Below are 16,170 nucleotides of genomic sequence, written 5' to 3' on the forward strand. Positions count from 1 at the left end.
ATGGCTGAGCAATGGGCACACCCGCGCACCTACGGTTAGCTGTACTTGGAGCTTTAGACAACAATACAGGGGTTTCTTCTTTTCATCTTCATATCTTGTTGCTGTTGTACACATGGGGGACTGTTGGTGGGGATATGTGGACATGTATGAGCAGTATCGCTCATTTATTTCCACTTTATGCTGTTCAACATTGCAGGGGCATGTTTATTCTGTGGTTTCTGCTCTCAGACATGCCCCTTGCACTCGTACACGCTCTGTGTAAGTCTGTGGGATCAGGCGGTGCACCTTCATTACTATGCATGGCGCGCTGCCATCCTGCTCCTAAGCGGCCATTCCCGTGCAGGACTAGACTAGTCCTGCATGGAAGATTAGTAAATCTGGAGGATAATCTCTTTATCTCCTTTGTTAGTTCAAAGAAGTAGCTGAGAGCTGTGAAAAGAAAGTCACTAAATACAGACAGTTAATAGATATATGTTGACATTATGTGTATTAGTGATCTCTGTTGTCTCTAGGTTAGTGTAATTAAGCCATTGTCCTTTACAGATGACAAAACTGGTTTAGTCACTTTTGCTGTGGGGAAAGCAAACACCTAAGAAATAATGCATGCACTGAATTTAGGCATATAATGCCATGGTGTCTAGGGAGAATAACAGAAGAATGGCCTGGAAAAGTATATAAATATTTGACCTGGTCTTTGTTTTGTCTTCTCTTGTCTTGTATTTGCATGGAAACACTTTTCTGTAAGTTTTCTACCTGCAATTTCTGTCTGTTTTCTTCTACACTTCAGCACTCTTTACGTTATATCATTTAGATGTATTAGCTAAGTTAGCTAGAGGTTTTATTTAAACAGTACTGTGTTTTTAAATAGCTTCCATATGCATTTTCTCATCCTTTGCATATTTTACCTGTAATTGCACTGCCACTTCATTGCTTAAATAAAGTTTATTTGCTTTTTAAGCTGTTGACACTGGTCTTTAATATATACATTTATTATTGTTCTTTATTATCTTAGAGGAGGGATATTATTTACAACTGGTTAACAAGCTGTGGCTTCATACCTCCACTTGGTTACATTATTTGGATCTACTACCAGGGAAAATAATAGAGTGTAAGAGTTATAGGTTCATAGGCTAGCTGCCCTTCTAGGACATTTTAAGCCTAGACAATTTCCTTTTTGTGCTCAAAATTACATATCCCATTTGGTTATAATTTGGCCTTACTCATATCAGGGTCGATAATTATATATTACCCCTAACAGAAATAACTGGGATCATACCATAGATAATTTGAGGTGACCCATGCATGAGAAAACATTTAGGAGCTGCCTCTATCCATTAGCAGTACATGAGGAAGTTCTGATAAACGTTCTGTTTCCCATCTGTAGATCTAAATTGTACTTGAATATGGACAGGGATGAAATTTGTTTTATGTGGATGGCAAGGCTATTCCACAGCAGCAGTATCCTCTGCAAGCTATACCTGCCCTTCTAAATTGTTCTGTTGGTGTTGTAGAAGAGGTTTAGATCCATAGACTGGGTATTTCTACTGATATTTGACTTGCTGATGTGCAGTAAATGAATCAGTAATGAATTGGAGGACGCCTTGTATGCTAGACACAGGTCACTTTAGCAGTCTATAGGATATTGAGTATAGTGACTGAGTTTTGATTCGGTTCATGTAGGACATGTTTAGACCTTATATCTTTTTAGTAAGGTATCACTGTGGTTGTTTCAGTTGTTGCAAGTGTCTGGACAAATACATGCCAAAGGGGGCATTATATTCAATGAGGGCTGAGTAAAGGGGGGGCAATGACATCTTCAGATCTAGACACAATCCCTTTGTTTATAAGCTGTGGAATGCAAGAGGGATTTCTTCCAATAGACACATGCTGGTCAAAAGTTAGGTTACTGTCATCTTAAGTTCCCAAATTCCAAACAACTGGGTCAACTCTTAGGGATGTATTGTCAATGCAGTAGTTCCCTGGGGTAGATGACTTCCAAGGGGGAACAATAATTCATTTTTGGCATTTAGTTTCAGTCCATGATTTTGGCACCAGTACCTTATTTGGGGTTCCTATTACCTGAACATCGATCTGGTAACAGCGAAAGCAAAAACCCGCGAACAGCTGATTTAACACACGGAAAGAATTCCCTTGGCTGTTATGCAGATTCTGCCCCTTTCCCCAGTGTAGACCGATCTCGGAGTTGGTATATTTATTTGGGGGGGGGGGGGTGGGAGGCACAGCCCCCCACATAATTTTGGTTTAAAATTTTTTTTTTTGCATCCGAGGGAATTCATTCCCTGCATTAAATCGGCCATTCACTATTTTAATTTTTCGATATTACCCGGTCAACGTTTAGGTATTCGCTAACCTAAACATTCGATCAGGTAATATAGATGCCTTATTTGGGGCAAGCCTTCCTGCAAGATGGGCAAGTCATTTGGAAATTCAATGTCTGCTCCTAGCTTGCAGTCATCTGCAGACTTGGTCAGCTGTAGCCCTTTGTTATTGGTCTTTACTTCAGAAAAGCAGATGCCACACAGGAGAAGTTCCAGTACAGAACCCTTGGGACTCCATTGGTGACTCATCTCTTTGTGGAGGTAACTTCCCCTATTTTAATTTCCTGATTCCATCTTTGAACCAGTTTGCAACACAGTAGGTGATACTGATGTTTATTCTCAGTTTATTTAGCTTTTCTGCTATGTCTCACTGGGGAATTATGTCAAAGACTTTGGTCAGGTTGAGTTATGTGGGGTGTACGATTTTTGCATTCATCCATTGCTTTGGTGACCTTTACAAAAACATCTACCAGGTTGAGTGAGCATGATATACCCTTGTTGAATCCAAACTGACAAGGGTCCAGTGTTTGGAGGTTCTCTCTGTTATGCTTGATTAATTCTATGATAAGTCTTTTCCATGGCCATGGAAATATGGCCATGTGTCATATTTGAATACATATGTTTACTTAATTTTATTAACAGACTCAAGTGTTAGTGTTTGCAAAACTGACTACCAAATGTAGAAAACATGAATGTTGACACATTACTTTGCAATAAGCATGAAAAAAAAACATTTTTTTTGTAGTGGGTAACCCCCCAGCACCCACTACACCCCATGCTAATTATACATACTAACTCTGAGATATCAGAATGTTGGGGAAAGTGCATTTTCCCTACCCAAGAATTTTGTTATCTTGCACATTTGTCCACCAAATTCTGCCAATGAAACATTTGTCAACCATACATGGATTCAACTTAATAAGATTGATCAACAGTACAAATCATCAGTCTCAAAAAAATTAATGTCAATACATCGACTTCAAACAACAATGATCCACAAAGGAACAAAAAATAAATAAAACAATATGTTTTTTTGGGATGGCTGCACCTCTCTGATAATTATATATTCCAACTCAAAGATTGCACTGTATTGGGGAAAGGGCATATTGCCCAATCCCCACTGTACCATGATCTATAACATAAAAAGCCGTCACTTTTCAAAAAGTAGATTTTCAGTCAGCTTCACTTGCTCCTTCCCCTGTCAATGACTACACTTATTGATGACAATCTATGTCTCTCTCTCGCTCTCTCTCTCTCTCTATATATATATATATATATATATATATATATATATATATATATTTTGTTGTTATTTGTCTTTCGGCTTTTTCCCGGTAAGGGGGTCGCCACAGTGGAAATCTGGTGCGCTAATGATTGGCAGTAGATTTTTACGAAACGCCAAGGTGCCAGCTCAACGCCCAATCTTCAACGAAGACACACCCATTTATACATATATATATAGTTTCACTTCATAATCTCAAATTGCTGAAATCTCGAATTTCAGCATTTCAAGACCATGAAGCTGAAACCATCACAACACCGACACTTACAAAGCTGAAACCAGAACACCAAACACACAGTGCACACCACAAAACAAACACACCAAAACAAACACCACACAGGCACACACCTGCAATACAGAAATGCAGGGGGACAAGCCCCTCTGCTCCCCCCACACACCCTACTTATATATACCAACTCCGAGATCGCACATAATGAAAAAAAAATTACACCATGGCATTCTACACTCGCTCGCACACAGACACACACAAATACACATCACACATACACAAACACCAACACATCCAACACTCACACTTACACCTCCATACCCTTACCCACACATACAATGTACAAAAACACACACATACACTCACTGACCTTCAATTCCATCTCAGCCAAGCACTTCACATACAGTACCGGAAATGCATAAGCACGGATTTGAGATATTCGAATTAGTGCTTTGAGAGTTCAGTATTTCAAGATTATGAGGGGGAACTACATATATATAGATATATGATCTTAATTGCCCAACTGGACATGTACTCACTGCAGAAATTTCACTTTCTATGTGGTTTCAAAATAAGTATGGCAGATAACTGTTCTGGTTTCTTTTCTCCAGTCAGCTATTATAATTTACTTCACTTATTGTTTTCTACAATTTCAAAAGGTCATTGCTGATTTTCAAAGGGACTATTTTCAATGTTAGTTTACCTCCTGGTCTGAATTCTTTGAGATGAGCATTTTGGTTATATGGTGTCTTTTGCATTCTGTGTTGCTCTTGATGTGGTCTTTTAGTAGTCATTATATTTGTTTGCTATCATTGACTGAGGTGTATTTGACTGAAAACTAATTGACTGAAAACCCATCTGACTATAAAGCAATTGACTGAAAACCCATTTGATGAAAAGCATTTGAAAACCAATTTAACTGAAAACCCAGTTGCCTGAAACCCATTTCACTGAATTGCAAATTAGTGAAAATATTCAGCATAAGAAAATACAACACAGAATAGTGTTTTTTTTGCAGGGGGCAGGCACCTCTGCATCCCATGTGATACACTCGCCTTAATTTTATATATTAACTACACAGCCGTGCAACCACCTGTGGAGAGAAAGAAAACACCATACACAGTGTGTTTTGATTTTTAGTTTAAGTACAGTTCAATCAAATGATATATATATATATATATATATATATATATATATATATATATATATATATATATATATATACATCAGTTCACTAAAGGCTTACTGATGTTCAATAAAGCCTTAGGTATTACTCCACTTTGAGTAGAACACAGTGGATACATGGACAGTGCACCCAATTTTTTGTAGGTTCATAGAAAAATGTTTAGCAACAGAAACTTTCTTCTTAAAGCTCTCCTTCTTACTGCTATGAGAATTCACTTTTGTTAGAGCAAATCCCTTTACAGGCACAAGGGTTAGCAGTTGCTCAGTTTTGCCAACTCCTGAGTCAAGAAGTTTCACTTGTATTTAGTCTTATCTTACAATTACCTTGCTCAAGCTTCATGCAAATTGAAAGGAGCCAGTATGCCAGATTAGTCAGTAAGTACCACTTTATGAAGTCGCAAGTGCTAAGTAGCATTCACTCAGAAAAGTCTGAATTCATTTCTGGGTAGGGAGAGCATTTTATTTTCAGATAACTTGAAATGTCCACTGCATTCACAGTGACAAATTTGTTGTGCTTGTAATAATAAAGCAGCCTTTGGAATAAGCTTTATGGTTTAAATTGACATTTATTGAAAAGGAGGAACATGACATAAAAATATGGGAAGTAACAGAAAAAGTCTCAGTGATAAATGCACTTCTTGGCTATTGTAAATGGCAGTCCTACAAAGTTCAGTTCATAATATAATTGGACACATACCCTTTCCCCAAGTTCATTTTGATGAGGCCTCATTTCAGTCAACACAGTGTTTAGTATTCATCCACACCTAAACTTGACCAGTAATTAAATAGCTGTCTTTTCTCTTCAGTATACTTTACCATTCAGGCAAGGGATAATTCCCTTATTTTTTTATTTGCAGGACAACAGTTTCTATCTCTTTCCTAGGAAGAGGGGCACCTTCCAGACTGCCTTTGTCATTCACACATCGCTTACTGAAGTCTCCTCTTAAACATTTATTGTCATCCTAGAGGTCATGTCCAGTATATAAATGTATACTTATACATACATAGAGGCAGCTGATCTTCATTTAGTTGACATGGAGAGTTGCCTGTTCCTCATTTGCTTGCTGCCACAAACCTATAAGCCTTGCTCCTCCCTTCCATGATATACCCTGTCGCCAAGGCAACCCTTAGCAGTGTATGGGTACAAAGAGCAGAGAGAATAAGCAGTTTGCTTTTTGGCTCCAACTTCCAAAAAAAACAAGGACCAAGAAACCAGGTGAATCCACAAAAGAACACCACAGCCATTGAAAAAGGCTCGGCATAAATTACTTTAATACCATATAATAAGTGCTTTTGTCCTGTTACCTACAGGACTTCATCAGATAAAAATACAAGTTAAAAAATCAGGCATTTAAATAGCCATCCAAAAGTCGTGTTCACCTAGCTTCTGTGTTTTAAAGTGATATACTCTTAGCAACACAAACCAATGATATTACAGAGCCAATTTTGAATTTAAAAACTTTTACTAGGAATATAATGCTTAAGCACATGTACAATGATACTGCATATTTGACATATAATAATGATAATTATATACACAGAAGGCCTAGTCTATTTGTACTAACTATACATCTGTTAGTTGAAGCACTTGAGAAATTGTGTATTGAGGATATTTATAAGCATTACTATATCAATATGAACAAGAAAGGCTATAACAATGTGGCAGTTAAGCAAAGAGAGGCCCTCTATAATTTATTGCATGATGAAGCGATTATAATTCATCCTGATGATAAAGGCGGACCAGTTGTCATAATAGATTCAAATTGTTATGTTCATAAGATGGAAAGTATGTTGGCTGATGAACATTATTATAAACAAGTTAGTTTTTTTGAAGTCTGTAATATGACTAATGTAGTAAAGAACAGAATTAAAATATTTGTTTTCAGCTAAATTGATAGATAAATATTTATATGATGTTTTATTTGCGGACAAACCCACAATTCCGGTTATGAAGTGCTTACCTAAGTTACATAAAGACCCTATATGTCCGCCCTTGAGACCAATAGTATCAGGGCAGAATTGGTGCACTGAAGCCATGGCAGTATTTGTTGAGAAGAGTTTAAGGCCAATCATTAAACGCAATATTCATATTTTACAAGATTCTAGACAGTCTTTACAGGATCTTTATAATTTTACTTATACTGATTTCAGAGTGAATGAATGGCATTATGTTACATTAGATGTACAGTCACTTTTTACAGTCATTCTAAACAGTATTGGCTTAGATTGGATGAAGAAATGTTTGTGTTGTACAAGCCATTTCAGTATGGAAAAAGTACATTTATTATGTATTTTAGTTGAATTGATAATGTATAACAATTTTTTTTGTTTAACAAGGATTATTATTTACAAAAAGATGGTGTAGCTATGGGCACATCATGTGCCAACAGCTACACCAATCTTATTATGTTAATTTGAGAATTAGATTATGTTTTTAACAGTCCTTTCAATGCACATCTTATTTTATAGGAGGTTTGTGGACGACCGTTTTATGATTTGGGATGGGACTAAAAAAGAGTTAGCAAATTTTATTAATTATATAAATAATCGAACTACATTCTTTAAGTTTAGTGCAATTCATTCTGAGAAAGAAATTAGTTTTCTGGATATATTGATTAAGGTGGAACAAGATGGTAACATTGATACTATGTTATATATGCAATCCTGCTATAGAAATAATTTTTTACATGGCAGTAGTATGCATCCATGTCATATATTTTAAAAATGTCATTGAAGGCCAAGGTTTAAGGATATCTAGAGTGAATGCCAGAGATGACAATTTTTTGAAAGAAATAGAAGATTTGGAGGAGAAATTTGCTGTAAGGGGATACAATAAACATAAGATACATAATTCATTGGACCATATAGTTAAAAGCAGAAAAGACTAAGGTAGACCATATTTTTCATCTAATCCTCCTACACCTAGAGGCAAACAGACCAATAATATTAGGTGCAGAGTGACAATGACATTCTCTAAAAACTCTGATAGTATTGTGAGCATTATTAAGAAACATTGGTATATCATGACCACAAATTTAGAATTAAAGAGAATAGTAGGGGAGGTTCCTAATTTTGCGTATAAAAAAAAAGTCCTTGAAACAAATGTTATGTTACCCTAAGAATCTTATAGGAGTTAAAGCTGTTAATTATAATAAGAAAGAAAGTAGATTTCTTACTAAACCGTGTTACAGTTGTAATTATTGTGAGTATATTGATAGTTCGGGAGAGTTTAGGCATCCAGATCAGGATAGAAGTTATAATTTTAATATTTTAGCTACTTGCAATAGTAAACATATAGTGTATTTAGTACATTGCATTATATGCAAAACATTTTATGTAAGTAAGACGGACAAATCTTTTAAGGATCGCATATGAGAACATTTATGTAGTATTAGATATGGTTTTATGAATAATGCTCTTTCTAAACATGTGATAGAAACTTCCACCATACATAGGTTCAAATTTTTAGTTATAGGTAAGGTTGAAGTTAGTTAGAGAGGGGATGATATACGCAATGCCACTGAAAGCTTAGAGAGCAAATGGATAATTAGACTGAGAGCAGATTCTGGCTCTGGTCTGAATGATAAAATCCCAATCAAACCTATGTTAAAGGCACGTCCACTTCTTAGCTAGGATGATTGTTTATTTTTTATTTATTTTATTTATGTATAAAGCATTTTATATGTGTAATTGGATGTTTTTGTATGGTTATATATTTTGTGGTACCTAGGCATTTTTAGTTAGTTATATAGATTCTTGTTCCTTTAAATGTAATTATTACTTTGAGCATGTGACTTGTTCCTTATATAAATGAGCTAATTGACAATGATTTTATACATCTGATGAAGCAGTCATTACTACAGCAAAAGCGCTTATGGTTAGATATTACAATAAAGGCAGTTTGTTTTTATGAACAGAGCCTGGTTTCACCTCACCTCACCTCACCTCACCTCACTATTTTTGATTGGATTTTAGTATTTGTTGTGTTTGGTGGGATGTTTATCCAGCATCTTTTTATTTTCCCTTTGCCTTTGCACATATATATATATATATATATATATATATATATATATATATATATATATATATTTTTTATTATATTTTATTAGACATTTTAATTGCATTTAGTACATAGTAATTAATAGGATAGAATATATTTATATACACAGTTTTTGATATTTATGCATTTTGTTATATATCTTTACATGACTTTTGAGAATATTTATGATTTACTTAATGGATTTACTAGTGTTTTATCTTTTCTTAAGTTAAATTCTGTATTAAGAGTATATGAATTTAAATACCTGAAGTTAGGTGAACATGTGACTTTAGGAGGGCTACTTAAATGCCTGATATTTTTAACTTGTATTTTTATCTGATAAAGTCCTGTAGGTAACGGGATGAAAGCTGTAATTCTATGGTGTTAAAGTAATTTATGCAGATCCCTTTTCAATGGTTGTGGCATTCTTTTGTGGATTTACTTTCTTTCTAGGCTCACTAGTCACTATATGTGTATATGCATATAATATATGTGTGTGTGTGTATGTGTGTGTATGTTTATATATATATGTATATATATATATATATATATATATATATATATATATATATATATATATATATACATAACATATGTATATATATATATATATATATATATATATATATATGTATATATATATATATATATATATATATATATATATATATATATATATATATATATATATATATACACATACATATATATTTGGGTCCCTATCAGTTGATCAAATCCTCAGATGTGCGAACATTGCAAGGCTGAGCCTAGAAAATTAAAAACTTGGAAGCTCAATAGGAATGGACTTTACTATGCAGGATCATGGTGGAGTGGGGATCAAGGTTTTGCTCCTTTCCCACTGTGGTGCGATCTTGGAGTTGGTATATATATATATATATATATATATATATATATATATATATATAATTAGCAGGGGGAGCAGGATGCCTTGCCCTCTCTTGGAGTTGGTATATATATATATATATATATATATATATATATATATATATATATATATATATATAAAATTAGCAGGGGGAGCAGGATGCCTTGCCCTCTCCCTGCAAAATGCAAGTGTTGTGTGCATGTCCTGAACCTTTTCAAGTTTCCAGATTTTAAGTTTCTGGTCTCAGTCTTGTAACATTAACTCATCTGAGCATTCCATCTGTTGATAGGGGCACAAATATTGGTGTTAGTGGAAGACAAAGAGTAGGATAGTGGCTACATAATTAGTGGAGAAACCATAGGTGACATAACTGGTTCCATACTTGTCCAGTCCCTGATATTATGCATGCCTCTAGCCACATGCTATCGAACTCTTTCTTTTTGTATTTTTTACAGATTTTATAGATTTTTTTTTTTTAATTTGGTACTTTGCGGTTATAAATTTTTAGAACTAAGGCAAGTCACATTTTCTGTAAATGAGCCTCTAAGAATAAGAATATTGAGTTATTTGAGGTATTCAGTTTTTCACCATTTTGGTTACTTTTTTATTTATTTAGTTATGTTTGTATACATGCTTGTAATGGTTGGAATGTGACCAGTTTAATGTATTTTTGTTATATTTGTATCAGTTGTTTTGGTAGAGTATTTTTGACTGGCAAGATGTGAGTTTTTATATTTAAGAAAGTGTTTTTGACATTTCCATAGTTTTACATTCAACTGGCAGAATGCAACTGATCAGCCTGCATGAGCCTGGAGTAGGCCTTTTTTTCAATTCATTATGGGAAGGGGTCTTTTTAAGAGTTGTTTTCTTTCTTTTATGTTTAAGTCAGCAACTGTGATTTTAAGAAAAAAGGTTGGATGTGTGATTTGTTTTGATGAAAGTTCTGCAGCCATTTCTAGAACTGTAGTCAGTGGTATTTTATATTGCAGAAGGGTGTATCAGTGGGATTGCAGTGGCAAGACTTTAAAAGGTTTTAATGGTCTACCACCTACAAACAACCTAGGGATGTATGACACTATACGTACTCTTGTCTGCAGTGAGTTGAGATGGATTTATTTTTTCAGGTTAGATAATTTTTTTGTAACCGTACATTGCTTTATAATGTATATACAAGTGCAATAATGCTAAGCGTTTGAAAAGTTGGGTCCTGTTAGAGCAAGTCCTGAAACACACTGGCTTTTCTTTTTATTAGATCAAGGTATAGGAGGGACTGGGAATCTTCCCTTTCATCACTGTAGTGTTGTCTTGGAGATGGTATATATATATATATATATATATATATATATATATATATATATATATATATATATATATATATATATATATATATATATATATATATATATATATATATATATATAAGCAGTAGGGAGTGAGGAACACAGGAGGGCTTTCCTGCAAACAAAAAATGGTGTTTAGTGTGCTTTCATGATTTTTTAGGTGAGTTGGATTTCAGTCACTTTTGATTGTTACTAATGCTACAAATCCTTAAACAATGCACATTAAAGAGAGGCTGAGTAGTGAAAGCAGAAATCAGCATCCTCATTCCCAACTAGCTCAGCCATCAAGTGTAGAACAGTATGACTTAACCTGTGAAACAAAGGCTTCTTTCTTTTACAAACATACATGAGACCAATGGATTGTGGCTCATGTATTGCCTTGCTATGGGGCAAAAAAGAAAGTGTTTCTTCACCACACAATATGTAACATGAAAACATACATCTCTGTGTGCCATCATGCTTATCACAAGTACACTGGTATCTGGCAAGCACAATGATTATACCGTGAACCAGGTAAAATGCGACACAGAACTGGAGTTTCACAATAGCTCATATTGGATGTGCCAGTAGATTTTGTTTCTTCATCCTGTTTGCCAAGGGACTTTTTGATGTTTTTTTTTTTAAACAAGAAACATCTTTTTTTAATTATCAAGTATAACATAAGCAATCATAACATTTATATAACTGTAACCTGCCCAAGCAACAAGGACCTCTGAAGCTAAAATGCAAACAAACACCAATCACAACCAAAATGTCACATAGTTCACAACACCAGTGTGCCACCCAGCAACAGCCCTAAGGCAAGACAACATACCTAACACTTTAGTCATAGGTGACTCTATAGTCTGGCACACTGATGTCCCACTCTCCAGGTTGAACAAGGAGAAAATTACAGTCAGCTGCCTGTTGGGTGCCAGGATCCACCACATAACGCATGCACTCAAAACACTCCACAACAAGTACAAATATGACTCTGTCATTGTCCATGTTGGAGTGAATGACTTGAGACGTACCTCCCTGAACTACATGAAAAGAGACATGGAAGAGCTCTCAGATCATGTGGCCCAGGCAGGTATGACCCTAGCCCTGAGTAGCATCCTGCCTTCACCCAGAATGATACCACAATATAAGGACAAAATGATTGACTTCAACAATTGGCTAAGCTTCTGGTGTCATTCAAAGCGGATCCAATATCTGTCTGCCTGGGATGACATGATCGACAGACCATGATGCTTTGCCAGAGATGGTCTGCACCTGTCACCCCTGGGATTCAGGTTACTGGCTAAGGCTCTTTCCACCCCTATAGTGACTTTTTTAGGCAAAGTTCAAAGGACAAAACCACCACCGTAACAGGTACAAGCATGCAAAATCTGAAGGCAATGCTACTCAATGCTAGAAGTCTAAACCTCAAAATGCACTCTCTCGAGGCACTCCTAAAAATGGAGAACATCGATATCTGTGCAGTAACTGAGACCTGGTTCAAGGCTCCAGAGAGCACCCGTGCGATACTAGGCTACAACTCTTACCACACTTTTCGGCCAGCAAACCAGGACCGAAACAATAAAGATGGAGGAGTGTCAATATTCACCAAGGATATTCACACCACCAGGCTAGTTGCCCAACACAATGCATCTGAAATTCTCCAGGTGCAACTAACACTAGGTAAGACTGCAATCCAAATTGTAGCTTGCTACAGATCCCCCGCCATACTCCAAGATTCTCACTACACCTTTCTAAACATACTGGAAAATATTAAGATCGAACCAAACACCCTAATACTGGGTGATTTTAACTACCCTGCCATTAACTGGGAAAACTACTCATGTACGAACACCTTTGCCCAACGGTTCTTGGAATTCATAAATTCCAATGCCCTGGATCATCTGATCCATAGTCCCACCAGGGGCTCCAATATCCTAGACCTGGTCATTACCAACATGGGAAATCGATACTCCACACCTATGGTCACCCCCTCGTTAGTCAGGTCTGACCATAAGCTAATCACCCTTAACATCCACATCCCACCCCCACCCCGCAGTAAGGAAACCTCCATAAAAAACTTCTCCAAAGCCACCTTCATGCTACTCAAGTCAGAAGTGACAAACTTCATAACACCCATGCAGACGGGAACTGAAATTTCAGCTGCTGAATCCTACACTAAGGCACTGTATGAGCACATCCACTCATGCATGAATCGTGCCATCCCAAATGGAACCAAGATGTTCTCATCCAAAAAAAGGAAGCCAATCATCTGGTGGTCCCCTGCCATAAACAAACTTTACAACAAAAGGAAGAAACTGTTGCAGAAAAGAGGAAAATCCCAGGATGCAAAAAACTCCCTTACCAGCCTCAGTAAGAAGCTGAGATCCCTCATAAAATCCTCCAAAGCTAGTTAAGAAAATAAAATTGCCAAAGATTCCAAAGACAACCACAAGACATTCTATAACTATGTCAAGAATCTAAATGGCAATGCTCAGATCTGCTCTGAGCTAAAACAGAATGGCATTAAATATACTGATCCCAAGGATATTGCCAATATCCTGGCAGATCGATTCAGTGCCAACGTCACCCCCTCTCACCCCCTAAATGGCCCATCTCAATACTGGAAGATTGCCAAATTCTGATAATAATGGCCATACAGGTAAAAAACACACTCTCCAATGCTAAGAATACAGCATCCATGGGACCAGATGACATCCCGGGCTGTGTACTACATGAACTACAATATGAACTGGCACCTCACCTAAGTGTCATGTTTAATCATAGCCTCACCTCAGGTATCTTGCCCACTGAGTGGCACAGAGCTACAGTTATCCCACTCCACAAGGGGGGATCCACCTTGGATCCTGGAAACTACCTTCCTATCAGTCTGACAAGCCTTATCTGCAAGGCCATGCAGCGTATTATCATGAAACTTATAAACAAAGACATTGGCAACCTTCAAACACTGGACCCCACCCAGTTTGGGTTCATGAAGGGCTGATCTTGTCTCCTGAACCTGATTGACTTCTTCAAATCAGTCTCCAGAGCCATGGACAAGGGTAAGGTGGTCCACACAGCCTATCTAGACCTTGCCAAGGCCTTTGACACCATCCCCCACTCTGGAATCATAGATAAACTTACTAAGCTGGGCATTAATCCCTACATCACCCAATGGGTTGCTAACTGGCTTATTGATAGAACCCACACTGTAAAAGTAGCCGACTCCAAATGCAGCTCCAGACAAGTGACAAGTGGAGTATCTCAGGGTTCAGTCCTGGAACTGCTCTTGTTTGGCATCTAATTCTCTGAAGTACAGGCCAACATTAAGGGACTCTGACTAACAAAGTTCGCAGATAACTGCAAACTGGGAGCCATTATTGAATCCCCAAATGATGTGGATACTCTACAAAAGGGCCTTGCAGAAACAGATGCTTGGTGCCAGAGCCATGGGCTTAAGCTCAATGCCAAGAAATGTATAGTTATCCCCTTTGGGAAAAAACATGTATCCGTGAATTACCATATAGGTGTCAGTACACTAAACACCGAAAGTGTGATAAGAGACTTAGGGACACAGGTGGACAGTGGTCTCACCTTCGATAACCACATCGCCACAACAGTCAGGGAATCCTGCTATGTGGCACACCTCATCACTAAGGGCTTTTCATCTAGAAAAAATGGAGGTCATTGTCCCACTGTACTCATCCCTCATTAGACCCATTATAGAATACAACACTCCGTTTGGTATGTACCTCTCAAGACATCTGCAACAACTGGAAAGGCCACAGAAATACCTCACTAAAAGAATGACAGGCCTAAAGCAGATGCCTTACGCTGACCGCCTTAAAAAACTCCAGCTCTACTCTGTGGCATATCGTCTACTCAGAGGCGATCTCTGCTTAACATACAAGGCCATGTCAAACCCAGAGCTGTTGGACATGCTACACTTAAAGAAATCCCAATCCCTGAGAGCCACACGCTCCAGGGATCTAAACCTTGTCATCACAATAAACAAAACATGCTGGAGGAATAGGTTCCTGACCCATAAACTCCCCAGACTCTGGAATAGATTGCCCATACATGTCAAGCAGAGTGCCTCTTTGGCCCTCTTCAAAAGGAACCTTGATGATTAGATGGGAGAAAAGAGATTCACCCCAGGGATCACGTCAGTCGCCCTGCTAGACAGGGGTCTAGGGAAGTAAATAGTGTGGTACATAGGTACATAGATTAGTACTAAGCTAACTGCCCTTGCGAGCCATTTTAAGCCTAGCCAATTATCCCTTGTGAGACTCAAACCCTGCACCTTGTGTTTGTAAGGCAAACACCTTAACCATTAGGCCACCCTCCCAACCCAGGGAATTGTTATGGCTAGGCTTGTATAGGCCCTAGGGCTGATAGCCTAGTACCAACCTATGAACCTATAAATGAAAACAAACCATACTGACATAATTTTAGTTGCAAGCATTATACATCACAAACCATGTTTACTTAATTGTAGTTGCAAACATTATACATCACTTATAATCTATCCAGTCATTGTCAGTCAAACACTACATAGCTCATTCAAATCCTGCCTTCTTTTAAGCCTCCTTCCTCCTCTGCATGTATTGTTCCCACAATTCCCATTTTACCTATGTAATTTGCTCTTACACTTTTCTAAAGATCCCAATTCCAGATTTCCATTTTCTAGTAATTGCATTTTTGGCAGCCACCATAATTAGACTGAGCAAGACCTTACTATAGACAATTCCAATTATGTATCATTGCTCAGAAAATCAATCCCCTACTTACACCAATTTGTTCTTCCAGTTTCTCTAACAGAGCAGTCTGCAGGGAATCTTTAAAGTCTGCCAACTCATTACACTTCCATAAAATATGTTCCCTGTTACCT

This window comes from Protopterus annectens, chromosome 15.part0 (genome assembly GCF_019279795.1).
Source record: "Protopterus annectens isolate FY-2018-M chromosome 15.part0, PAN1.0, whole genome shotgun sequence".
NCBI lineage: Eukaryota > Metazoa > Chordata > Ceratodontiformes > Protopteridae > Protopterus > Protopterus annectens.